Source organism: Maylandia zebra, linkage group LG14 (assembly GCF_041146795.1).
Source record: "Maylandia zebra isolate NMK-2024a linkage group LG14, Mzebra_GT3a, whole genome shotgun sequence".
Taxonomy (NCBI): Eukaryota; Metazoa; Chordata; class Actinopteri; order Cichliformes; family Cichlidae; genus Maylandia; species Maylandia zebra.
This window is the reverse complement of record NC_135180.1, coordinates 9,643,976-9,657,950: the sequence shown is the minus strand read 5'-3', so window position 1 is coordinate 9,657,950 and position 13,975 is coordinate 9,643,976. Positions and strand designations below refer to the sequence as shown.

Below are 13,975 nucleotides of genomic sequence, written 5' to 3'. Positions count from 1 at the left end.
CTTTTTAGGTGCCTTCGCAGTAAAGAAGGAAGGGAAATCTTTCCATCTATCCTTGATCGTGTCTATTCCCCATTTTTGTAGTTCATGCCAGTATGTCTTTTCAAATTCCCTCTCTACAGCTTTAGTCGTACCTATTTCCCCCTCTTTATATCCTCCCGTTATACAACTCTGTCTTGCCTTCCACAATTTCATTTTTACAATTGTTAACAACATACAACGTATTTTGTATCTCTCTTTTTCTATGCTGTTAGCCCTGAAAAGGGTAATCTCTTCATAAGTCACCGTGCCCAAACCTTTATACTTCCCCTTTACCCTTTCCCATACCTTTTTTGCGTATTCGCATCCCCAAAGTACGTGTTCTATTGTTTCCTCTTCTACGCAGTTGTCCCTCGGACACTTTTTCTGTTTTCCCAAGTTATGTGCATACATGATGATCCTCACGGGTAACCTTTTGTGTAAATGCATCCAATTAAAATCCTTCAAAACATTTTTAAAGGTCTTATCCTGTGCACATTTCCACACTTCTGGACTCACCGGTACCTGGTTATAATTAGCTTTCCATACCATTTTCTTATATAAAAGTTTATGGTTTAGTACGGTATCCACCTCTTTACATTCAGCATGTTTCTTTCCCCATCCCAGCATCCTCTGAAAATATTTTGGTCTAGTTTCCGCCTTTGGTCCCTTATTTTCCCACCCTATCAAAAAACGGTATGGAATCGCTAACCAAAACCATAACAATATTTGACATTTGTGGACATAGTTCTGTTTCAATAGCTTGCATACATTTGCATAAAACATTGTATCTAACTTCAAAGGGACATTTGGTACCCCTTTCCCACCATCTTCAATTTCTTGATACATTTGCGTTCTTTTGACATACTCATAACCCCCCCAAATAAATTTAAATATCGCTCTGGTTATTTGCGCTCTGTAGATCTGAGGCATCGAAAACACATAGGCCAGATGTAATAACTTCGGCACCACCTCACTCTTTATAATCAGAACCTTCCCCGTAATTGTTAATTTCCTTGCTTTCCAAAGGCCTAGCTTCTTTTCTACCGCACTTAACCTTTTTTTCCAATTGCTAAGCTCATCTCCTTCCTTATTTCCAAAGGTGATTCCTAAAATATTCATTGGGCCTTGGCACAAAGTAAAATCACAGATATTGTCTCTTCTACCCTCCCATGTCCCCAAATATTTATACATCGACTTCTCTTTATTTATCTTTGATCCAGTCGCTTTTTCATAAATATCTAAAATTTCTATCGCACCCTTTAAACTATCATCATCTGCCAGATATAATACTGTATCGTCCGCATACTGCGATATCTTTAAAACTTCCCCCCGCGGCATCGGAATCCCTTTTACTCTCTGGCTTTCCCTTATTGCGCAAGCCAAAGGTTCAACATACAGTACATAAAGAACAACAGATAATGGACATCCTTGCCTCAAACCCTTTGTTTGATACACTTTTTCTGTAAGGAATCCATTTACTTTTATTTTCAGACTTATGCTGTTGTATAAATTTTTTACCCATTTTTTAAATTTCTCTCCCATGCCCATACACTGCATTACCCTCCACAAAAAATCATAATCTACCCTATCAAAGGCCTTTTGTTGATCTAGGCTCACACATAGTGCTGGCAAATTTCTATCTCTAACGTATGTGAGTATGTCTCTGTGTAGTTGCACGTTCCAAGACATTTGCCTCCCCCTAACCCCACGTCTGATCCTTCTCCACTATTTGCATCATTACTCCCGCGAGTCTATTTGCCAATATCCTACTCAGGATCTTATAATCCACACATAGCATAGTTAACGGTCTATAATTATCAAGTTGTTGTGGGTTACCTTTCTTGAATAGAATAGAAACCACACCCGTCTTCATACTCTCTGTCATCTCCTTTCCCTCCATGATTTCCTTAAAAACTCCCAACAAATGTATCCCCACCATTCCCCAGAAAGTTTCGTAAAATTCCTTTGTTAATCCATCTATCCCTGGCACTTTGTTTGCCTTCATTCCTTTTAATACTTTATATGCCTCCCCTATTGTAACTTCCCCTTCTAAACTGTCGGCTTCTTCTCCCGTTAATCTCTTTTTTATTTTCTTTAAGAAAAAATCCCCTTTTTCTCCCTCTAATTTTTCTTTTCTAAACAAGACCTCATAATACTCCTTCGCCGTTTTAAGCATATTTTCCTTCCCTTCTATCATTTTCCCATCCTTCTCTAATTTTATTATAACTCCCTTTTTTTCCTTACTTTTCATCTTTTTAAAGAAAAAGGCCGAACATTTCTCGTTCTCCTCATACTCCTCCTGCTTTATCTTATATGTTTCAGCCCTTGCCTTCCTTTCAAGTAGTTCTTCCTGCTTCAATCTTAAACTTTCCATTTTCTCGTCCATGTTTTTGTTGTTTCCTTTTTCATTTTGTAGTGTATAAGTATATTCTATTTCTTTTTGCAATATACGAAATTCCTCTTTCCTTACGCTGGACCTTTCCGTACAGTAATCCACCGTGAACTTTTTTATTTTGTTTTTTACATCCTCCCACCAATCCAATTTATTTATATATAAGCTTTCCATCTCCTCCCATAAAGGGAAGAGCTCTGCAAACCTTTCCTTATATTCTTTTTCCATAAGTACTTCGTTATTCAGTTTCCAGTATCCTTTTCCATAATCTATTCCTTCTATCTCCAAATCCACCACTATCATTTGATGATCTGTGAACAAAGCCGGTATTATTTTCCCTTGTTTTATTTTACACTTTTTCTCTATCAAGATGTAATCTAATCTACTTTCCATCCCTCTTGTGTTCTTCCATGTGTACCCCACTCTTTTCCCTTGTAATGTGGCCATTACATCTATTAAACCGTATTTTTTTATAAAGGTCTTAAAAGGGAGCGAAGTTTTTATTTTCTCCAGTGAACAATTGAAATCCCCTCCCACAAAAATATTTTTCCTTGTCATAAAACAAGTGTCCATTTTTGAAAGAAGTTCTCTTCTTAATTTGGGATCCACATATGCATACACATTTATTATACGGTTTTGTGTCCCACTTTTTTCCACATCTACAACCATAACCCTTCCCTGTATTAAAGTATAACTGTCCTTTATTCGTATACTTTTATTCCCACATAACACTCCTACCCCAGTCCCATGTACTCCCCCTATACTCCAGACCGATTCACCTCCTCTCCATTCCTTCGTAAAGAGGTCAACATCCCCCTCATCTTTTAAATGTACTTCCTGCAACAAGCAGACATCAAAATTATAATACAACAAAAATTCATAAACCATTTTTCTTTTCCGAGCATTCCTAAGTCCCCTTACATTTAATGTTATTATTCGAAAGTTTCCCATGTCTTAAAACATAAATCAAATAAAAAAAAAAGGGTCTCAAAAACAAAACCAAAACAAATCAAAACCATAGGAGTTTTATTTCAGTATCCCCATTTTTAACTCTTCATATTAACCTGCGCCAATAAGTTCTTAATAAAGGAATCTTCCGATTTTTCTTCGCTTTCAGCCTCTTCCCCCGTATCCCCATCACTAGTGAAGTCACTTAAGGGGGTATATGCATGCATTCAGTCTGTGTACCCCTCAAAACATGTCCCTCCGTATTTTCCACCTGCTCGATCCGTTCCTCCCTATCCTCTTTATTTTCCGTTTTTGTCTCTTCTGGAGAAGCACCTGAGCTCACCTTTCTCCGCCTCTTTGCTGATTTTCTCCGCGGCTTCGCTACTACTGCCCACACCTGTCCGTCCTCTGCTTGTTTCTCTCTCTCGGCGTCCGATTCACGTAATGTTCCTTCCTCCTTATTCCTCTGCTCTACTCCGCCTTCCTTGCTCCCAACTCTCTCCTCGTTAAGGTGATCTTCGGCAGCCGTTGACGCCTCCTGTGTTCTTTTTCCGATATCAGCTTCTGCATCCGATTTTCTGTAATGTTCATTTCCTGCCGCTTCAGAATATGACCTTGGCCTAGTACAGTCTCTTGCCATATGGGTCTCTGAATCGCACAAATGACATTTTCTAGGTTCCTTACAGTCTTTAGTTATGTGGCCTATCTTCCCGCAACTCCTGCACCTCATTTGTTCACACCTGTCCGCATTATGTCCGGTACTGCCACATTTTCTGCACGCTTGGGGCTGCCCAGCATACACTAGGAAACCCCTATCTGCTCCTATGGAGAATACCGCGGGTGGATGGCAATATCCGTCCTCGGTAGACGTATCCACATTTAATTTGACTCGGAATTGTCTTTTTCCGGTCCATAGTCCTAAGCCATCCTTTATTTTGCGCACTCCTGGTAGTACTGTGACGTACCTTCCTAAGAAGTACTTAATTGTCTCTTCCGAAACCCAAGGGTTATACATATGGATCGTTAAAATCCTATAATCATTTCTGTACAAAGGAGTTACCGTATATTTCTTTAGTTCTTCGTTTTCTTCTCCGTGAAATCTCCTTCTCACCTCCTCCGCACATTCTCCCGTGCAAAAGGTTACATCATAATGTTTACTTGCCGTACTCTGCTGGAGGCAGTAGATTTCCTCAGGCTTTATCTTTAAAGCCTCGTAAAGGATCCTTCGTCCGAAGTTAATTCTGTCATGAATCTCGTCCTCTTTCTCCATCAACTCGAATCTCAAAGTATTTCTTGTACCTTGCATCCATGTATTTCTCTCATGAAAATTGGCCGACGCCGCCGCCATCCTGCATTGCTTCTCGCCTTGTAACTGATAAGAACAGATTTTTTTTTTTCTTTTTTCTTTTTACTTACAACACCATCTTACATTTCCATTTGCTCAACATTCCATTAAATACTTTTCATATTTCACAAAAACATCTTTTACATCATTCATAGTAATCCTTCCACCTGTCCTTAATCGTGTCTATTCCCCATCTTTGTAATTCATGCCGATATATCCCCTCAAATTCCCTCTCTATATCCTTTATTGTTCCCATCTCTTTCCATTCATGCCCCCCCTTATATACCCCTGTCTTGCCCTCCATATCTTAAGTTTTATAATTGATAACAACATACAACGTATTTTATTTTCCTCCTTCTTTTTATCCTTAGGCCTAAGATAAGTTATTTCCTCATATGTCAAAGCCTCTAGTCCCTTATACCTCCTCTTCATTCCAGCCCATACCTTTTTTGCATATTTGCACCCCCATAGGACGTGTTCAATCGTTTCTTCCTCTGTGCAATTATCCCTCGGACATTCTTTTAACTTCCCCAAATTATGTGCATACATCGTAGTCCTTACAGGTAATTTCCTATGTAGGTGCATCCAATTAAAATCTTTCAAAACATTCTTATAACTCTTATCCTGTGCGTATTCCCAAACTTCCGAACTCACTATCCCCTGGTTGTAGTTAGCATTCCTCACCAGTTTTTTATACAGAAGTTTATGATTTTGTATTGTATCCACCTCCCTGCACTCTATATGTCTCTTTCCCCACTTAACCATCCTCTGAAAGTATTCTGGTCTTGTCTCTGCCTTCGGCCCCTGATTTTCCCACCCAATTAAAAACCGGTATGGAATAGCTAACCAGAACCATAACAATATCTGACATTTATGAATATATGGCTTCTTTAACAGCGTACACACATTTGCATAAAAAATCGTATCTAACTTTAACGGAATGTTCGGTACCCCTTTTCCCCCATCAGCAACCTCCTGATACATTTGTACTCTCTTTACGTACTCGTAACCTCCCCATATAAAGTTAAATATTCCCCTCATTATTTGTGCTCTAAATACTTGTGGCATCGGGAACACATAGCCTAGATACAATAATTTCGGCACCACCTCACTCTTTATCACTAACACCTTCCCAGTAATTGTAAGCTTCCTCATTTTCCATAATCGTAATTTCCTTTCCACCTCTGCCATCTTCCCCTTCCAGTTCCAAATAGCATCGCCCTCCTTATTCCCAAAAGAAATTCCTAGAATGTCCATAGGACCTTCACACAAAGTATAATCACAAATTTTTTCCCTTCTACCTTCCCACGTCCCCAAGTACTTATATTTTGTCTTTTCCTTATTTATTTTTGATCCTGTAACTTCTTCATATATTTTTAATATTTCCACAACTTCTCTTAAACTGTCGTCGTCCGCTAAATATAGTATAATATCATCCGCATATTGAGATATTTTCAAACATTCCCCCCCCGGCATCATTATCCCACTCACTCTTTTATTCTCCCGAATCGCACAAGCCAATGGTTCAACATATAATACATAGAGTACCACCGATAACGGGCACCCTTGTCTCAACCCCCTCGCTTGATGAACTTTTTCCGTGAGGAACCCGTTCAATTTGATTTTTGAATATATCTCTTTATAAAGGATCCTCACCCACCTTATAAATTGTTTTCCCAAGCCCATCTTAGTCATTACCTCCCACAAAATTTCGTAATCTAGCCTATCAAATGCCTTTTGTTGGTCTAAACTTACACAGATTGCCGCCATTTTTCTATCCTTTACATATGCAAGTATGTCTCTATGTAATTGTATATTCCATGAAATTCGTCTCCCCTTCACCCCACACGTTTGATCACTTCCCACTATATCCGACATTACCCCTACCAATCTATTTGCAATTATCTTACTTAAAATCTTGTAATCTACACATAACATAGTGAGAGGTCTATAATTATCAAGTAAATGAGGATTCCCTTTCTTAAATAATAACGAAATCACACCCGTCCTCATACTCTCCACCATCTCTTCCCCCTCTAATATTTCTTTAAAGACCTCCAACAAATGTAACCCTATCACTCCCCAAAATACCTCATAAAATTCTTTCGTTAATCCATCTATTCCTGGTACCCTATTTACCTTCATTCCCTTTACCACCTTATATGCCTCTTCCATCGTTATTTCCCTTTCCAGAAACTCCCTATCTTCCTCTACTAATCTCCTCTTTAATGACCCCAAAAGAACATCTCTTTTTTCTGTCCCTACTTTTTGTTTTCTAAATAAATCCTCGTAATATTCTTTTACTACCCCCAACATGCTTTCCCTCCCTATAATCTCCTTCCCATCCTTTTCCAATTTCTCTATAACCCCCCTTTTATCCCTACTTTTCATCTTTTTAAAAAAATATGCGGAACACCTTTCATCTTCCTCATACTCTTTCTGTTTTAATTTATATGTTTCTGCTCTTGCCTTCCTCTCTAATAACTCTTCTTGCCTCACCTTTAAGTCTTCAATTTTCAAATCTACATTTTTTTCCTTCCCCTCCTTTTGTATAACATAAATATGTTCTATCTCTTTTTGTAACATATTGAATTCTTCTTTTCTACGTTTAGATCTATCTGTACAATATTCTATCGTAAATTTTTTTATCTTGCATTTTACATCCTCCCACCAATCCCCTTTTTTTCCATAAAGTTCTTTTACTTTCACCCATAAAGGGAAGATCTCTAAAAATTTATCCCTATAATCTTTTTCCTTTAACACCTCATTATTTAATTTCCAATATGCCTTCCCGTATTCCATCCCTTCTATCTCCAAATCCACCTCTACCGCCTGGTGATCCGTGAGTAGAACCGGAATCGTTTTTCCCCCTTTAATTTTACACTTTTTATCTATCAAAATATAGTCCAACCTACTCCGTACCCCCCTTGTATTCCTCCATGTATACCCTACTTTTTTCCCCAGAAGTCTGCCCATAACATCCGTTAACCCGTATTGTCTTATAAATGTCTTTAGTGGGAGAGAAAATTTTTCTTTTTCTAAAGATACATTAAAATCCCCTCCCACTATAATATTTTTCCTTGTAATAAAACAAGTATCCATCGACAAAAGGAGTTCTCTTCTTTGTTTTGGATCCACATGTGCATACACATTTATTATCCGGCTTTGGACCCCGTTTTTTTCTACATCTACCACCATCACTCTTCCCTGTATCACCGTATAACTTTCTTTTATTTTTATACTTTTATTTCCACACAACACTCCCACCCCTGTCCCATATACTCCTCCTATACTCCATGCCGATTCACCCCCCCTCCACTGCTCCGAAAAAATAACAACATCCTTCTCGTCCTTCAAATGTACCTCCTGTAATAAACATACATCAAAATTATAAAACAACAGAAATTCATATACCATTTGTCTTTTTCTGGCATTTTTTAACCCCCTTACATTTAACGTAATTATTCGGAACCTCACCATTTTGTAGTAAAAAAAGAGGTATCTATACACCTAAGCAGAGGGCACTTAATAATTTTATAACAAAGAAACAAAAAAAAAAAAACAGATACCATCTCCTAGTTGTCTTTTTGATCTTCATATCCCCTGAAAAAAAGGAAAACTTTACAAAATTAGAGCCGAAAAAGAAAAAAAAGAAAAAACCTCTGTCGTCCATTTTCCCCTCCCTTATTAGTCCATGTTGACTTGCGCCAGCAAATTTTTTATAAATGAATCTTCCGATTTTTCTTCACTTTCTACTTCTTCTTCTTCAACGTCTCCATCACTCGTTAAATCACTCATTGGTGTGTGCATACATTCAGTCTGCGTCCCTCTCAACACATACGCTCCCATCTCCCCTCCCTCTTCCATCCGCTCTCCTTTACCTTCTTTCAAATTAGTCTCTCCTGGAGGGACTCCCGAGCTCACTTTCCTACGCCTTTTGGCCGACTTTCTTCGTGGCTTAGCTGCCACTTCCCATATTTGTCCTTCTTCGCACTGCTTCTCCCCATTTTTCTCCCCCATCTTATCGCCTTCTTCTTTTCCTTGTTCGGCCCCATCCTCTCCCCCCCCCCCTTCTTCCTCATTAGTCTGATTCCTTTCTGCTGGTGGCGCCTCTTGTGCGCTTTCCCCAATATTTGTTCCTATATCCGTTTCTTCATACCGCTCTACCTCGGTCCCTGCTTTAGCTGCTTCCGAATATGATCTGGGCCTAGTGCAATCTCTTGCCATATGTGTATCTGAGCCACATAAGTGACACCTTCTAGGCTCTTTGCAGTCTCTTGTGATATGGCCATTTTTCCCGCAGCTCCTACACCTCACCTGCTCACAATTGTCTGCATTATGTCCCGTACTGCCGCATTTTCTGCATGCTTGTGGCTGTCCTGCATACACCAAAAAACCTCTGTCTGCTCCGATGGAAAACACTGCAGGCGGGTGGCAGTATCCATCTTCCGTTGTCATATCCATTTTAAGTTTTACCCGAAACTGTCTTTTTCCAGTCCATAGGCCTAGCCCGTCCTTTATTTTTCGTACCCCTGGGAGCACTGTAACGTACCGCCCCAGGAAGTACTTAATGGTCTCTTCTGTAACCCAGGGATTATACATGTGCACCGTTAAAATCCTATAATCGTTCCTGTATAACGGGGTTACCATATATTTTTTTAGTTCTTCGTTTTCTTCTGTACCACATCTCTTTCTCACCTCCTCCGCGTACTCTCCCGTGCAAAAAGTCACGTCATAGTGCTTACTTGCCGTGCTTTGCTGGAGGCAGTAGATTTCCTCTGGTTGTACCTTCAATGCATCATAAAGAATCCTTCGTCCGAAATTAATTCTGTCATGGAAATCCTTTTCTTTATCCATTAGTTCGAATCTCAAGGTATTCCTCGTTCCATACGACCATGTATTCCTCTCCGAAAAATTGGCCGACGCCGCCGCCATCCTACATTGCTTCTCGCCTTGTAACTGATAAGAACAGATACTACACTTGATCTTAGCCAAAAGGCCGAGAAGCGATGGCCTCCCGCAGGTTCCTGGCTGAGCCGCCTTCTCGGGACACTTCTCGCTTGTGACGGTGCGCTCTTTCACTTGGCTCACAGGGAGGGAGCCGCTTCAAATCTCCGCCCACCTACAGTACTTCAGAGGCCTGCGGAGCTTCCTGGAACTGTGCGTGTAGCTGAGATATAATATACTGAGTGTGAACATTCTCAAAACTGTATTGTATATAGTTGATTTATTTTTTATTGTGTAAATTTAATTTATGTAAAACTAAGGTTCCACGTGTCACTGTTGAAGTGGGGCATTAATCAGTGTGACGCCACTTGTAAACATGTTGCGTGTGTGGGGTTTCCCAGCCAGAGCTGCATGGACTCCACACTGGTGAGGCACACTTTCTGTAGCTCCTCTCCCTGTACTAAATTATACATTTAAATTTGGTGTATTTTTCTTTGCTAACTATTAGTTCTCATGGCTAAAAGCTCCCAAAGTGTTTTTGATTGCTTTGAACGAGAAAAATAGTAATTGGAACTGCGTTTTATCTGTTACACCATCCGTTTATGTGGTCCTTACTTGTGCTAAACAGGGATGAGGAGAGGCCTGCTGTTGCTGTGTGACACTGATTTTGCTGCTGCACTTTGTCTTCTAGGTATGTGTAAATGTATAGGTTATGTTTTATGTGTATAATGAGTTCATCACCTGAGGCTGCACACTGCATAGTATTTTCAGCCATGTTGAGAAAAGTTAAAGTTGTTTGAATATGTATTGTGTAATTGATCCATCTTAGTGGGGATTTAAATATTACAAGTTATTATTAGTGGCTTCATATTTGTCTCTGTTTTACCCCACTATAACATTTGACTTTAAAGTGGCTGTTGGGAGAATCGTTGTTTTGATAAATTGTATTTTCTTTTATATATTGTAAGCAGAGCTGCATGGACTCCACACTGGGATGAGGAGAGGCCTGCTGTTGCTGTGTGACACTGATTTTGCTGCTGCACTTTGTCTTTTAGAAATAAATCCAGTTTCCAGCCAGTCTGTCGTCACAACGCAGTCAACCATTTGAAATCTGCTACACGCGCTTTCTTCTATTTCTTCTTTTGAACAACGAGGAGAGGGGCCAGCCAGACGGCAGACCCTGCCAAAAATAGGTGCAACTCCTTAGCCTCACTCTCCACGGAAGTCTTTAGTAAAAGGCGAAAGACTTGTACGTTTTGAAGAGAAGCCAGAGTGTGTGTTTCTTTGGCCTCGCAGGAAGCCGCAGTGACTCCTCGTCCCGGCTTCCGGCGTCACGGTAGGCCCTGTTTGCTTGGCTGAAGGGGCAGATCTCAGGCCCCGCCTGCTCTGCTCCAGAGTTCCACTTTGACAGGAAAGGGGTGACTGGAGAGGAGCACATATGTTACTGTAATACATCACATCCAATTTCAAAGGGATGTATGGGACATCCCTCCCACCTTTTGATATTGTCTGATACATAGTTGTTCTTTTACATATTCATACCCCCCCCCCCCCCCCCCCCATATTAATTTAAAAATTCCCCGTGTTAGCACCTTCCTATGAGTCTGTGGCATTGGAAAGACATATGCCAAATGGAGTAGGGCAGGTAAGATGTCAGCTTTTACGGCCAAAACTTTGCCAGTTATAGTGAGCTTTCTTTTTGACCACATCCCCAATTTCTTTAAGATCTTCGCTATCTTCAAATCCCAGTTGTAATTTGCTGGATTTCCAAAATCAATGCCCAGGACCTGCATGGACCCTTCACACAAAGAAAGCCCGCAAAGCGTCTGTCTCCTACCTGCCCATCGTCCCAAAAATGTATATTTTGATTTCTCCTCATTGACCTTTGACCCCGCAGCGCTCTCAAAGGTCTGTATTGTTCGTATCATCTCCCTCACACTTCCATCATCTTCCAAGTAAAGAACTGTGTCGTCAGCGTACTGGGAGATCTTCAACACCTCCCCCCTGGCAAGGGCACTCCTCTAATTTTCTCGTTTCCTCTTATTGCACATGCTAAAGGTTCTACATATATAACATAGAGTAGGGCGGACAGGGGGCAACCCTGCCGTAGCCCTCTCGTTTGTTGTACTTCCTCTGTTAAGTGTCCATTTATCTTTATCTTGCAGATTATGTCAGTATACATCATACTTATCCAATTCAAAAATTTACCTCCTATATCAAAATTTCTCATCACCCTCCATAAGAAATCATGATTGACCCTATCAAAAGCTTTTTCCTGATCAAGTGTTACGCATATTGTTGTCAAGTTCCTCTCTTCGATGTATGTAAGCACATCTCTATGTAATTGTAAGTTCCAACCAATCTGCCTGCCCTTTACCCCGCATGTCTGGTCTGCATTAATAATAGCAGGCAAGACTCGGGCCAGGCGTCTTGCTAGAGTTCGACTCAAAATTTTGTAGTCCACGCAGACCATTGAAAGAGGCCTATAATTTGAAAGCACAGCAGGTGAGCCTTTCTTATGTAGAAAACTTATCACACCCGTCCTCATACTCTTTGGCATTCTACCCGTTTCACACATTTCTTCAAATACCTCCAACAAGTGGTCTCCGATGACATCCCAAAAGGTGATGTAAAACTCCTTTGTGAGTCCATCTATCCCAGGTACCTTGTTATTCTTCATTGTCTTTATCGCCTCGTATAGTTCGTGGTTTGTTATGCTCCTTTCCAAAAGCTTCCTTGCGTCCTCTGGTAACCTCTCTTTCAGAAAACCTAAAACCATTTCTTGAGCCCCTCTATCTACTTCTTCCACACCAAACAATGAACTGTAGTACTCCTCTACCATCTTCAAAATATTATCCCGTCCAGTAACCGATTTCCCTTCCCTTTTTCCTCTTTCTTTTTCATTTGAGCAAAAAAATAGGCCGAGCACTTCTCCTGTTGCATATACTCCTCCTGCATAAATTTAAACATTCATGTTTTTGCCCTCTCCTGAAACAAAACCTCCTGTTCCTTTAATAATATATTCAGTTCCTCGCTATCTTCCCAGTTTTTTTCCTTATTTCTCTGAGCTTCTATCCCTGCACTTTCGCCGCTTGCGGCTGCTTTCTGGCTCTTGGTTTGGCCGACCTTACTTTGTTTGGCTTTCTTGCTTTTGCACAAAGTCAGCAAAGGGGGCACCGTTCCCGGAGGCGCTGCAATACCGGGTCGATGCGTGGAGCGAACGGAGCGAGCCCCTTATTCGGCTCCCTGTTCTAAAAATGCGTTTAATACGTTGCCCCCAAATCGGGGGCATATCAGATATTAAACTGATAAGAACAGATTTTTTTTTTTTTTTTTTTTTTTTTTTTTTTTTTTTTTTTACTTACAACACCATCTTACATTTCCATTTGCTCAACATTCCATTGAATACTTTTCATATTTCACAAAAACATCTTTTACATCATTCATAATAATCCTTCCACCTGTCCTTAATCGTGTCTATTCCCCATCTTTGTAATTCATGCCGATATATCCCCTCAAATTCCCTCTCTATATCCTTTATTGTTCCCATCTCTTTCCATTCATACCCCCCCCTTATATACCCCTGTCTTGCCCTCCATATCTTAAGTTTTGTAATTGATAACAACATACAACGTATTTTATTTTCCTCCTTCTTTTTATCCTTAGGCCTAAGATAAGTTATTTCCTCATATGTCAAAGCCTCTAGTCCCTTATACCTCCTCTTCATTCCAGCCCATACCTTTTTTGCATATTTGCACCCCCATAGGACGTGTTCAATCGTTTCTTCCTCTGTGCAATTATCCCTCGGACATTCTTTTAACTTCCCCAAATTATGTGCATACATCGTAGTCCTTACAGGTAATTTCCTATGTAGGTGCATCCAATTAAAATCTTTCAAGACATTCTTATAACTCTTATCCTGTGCGTATTCCCAAACTTCCGAACTCACTATCCCCTGGTTGTAGTTAGCATTCCTCACCAGTTTTTTATACAGAAGTTTATGATTTTGTATTGTATCCACCTCCCTGCACTCTATATGTCTCTTTCCCCACTTAACCATCCTCTGAAAGTATTCTGGTCTTGTCTCTGCCTTCGGCCCCTGATTTTCCCACCCAATTAAAAACCGGTATGGAATAGCTAACCAGAACCATAACAATATCTGACATTTATGAATATATGGCTTCTTTAACAGCGTACACACATTTGCATAAAAAATCGTATCTAACTTTAACGGAATGTTCGGTACCCCTTTTCCCCCATCGGCAACCTCCTGATACATTTGTACTCTCTTTACGTACTCGTAACCTCCCCATATAAAGTTAAAT

General features: G+C 40.2%; 1 non-coding gene and 2 pseudogenes across 1 annotated transcript; all 3 read right to left on the bottom strand.

Annotated features, from left to right (window-relative positions):
• Positions 1–9,613: 9,613 nt before the first annotated feature.
• On the bottom strand, positions 9,614–9,714 carry LOC112433268 (U2 spliceosomal RNA; annotated as a pseudogene).
• A 1,099-nt stretch (positions 9,715–10,813) lies between these two features.
• Positions 10,814–10,926, bottom strand: LOC112433393 (U5 spliceosomal RNA). The gene has a single exon (XR_003023500.1). It is a non-coding gene; the product is annotated as a U5 spliceosomal RNA (small nuclear RNA).
• A 1,890-nt stretch (positions 10,927–12,816) lies between these two features.
• LOC112434367 (U2 spliceosomal RNA) lies at positions 12,817–12,987 on the bottom strand (annotated as a pseudogene).
• Between the last annotated feature and the right edge of the window lie 988 nt (positions 12,988–13,975).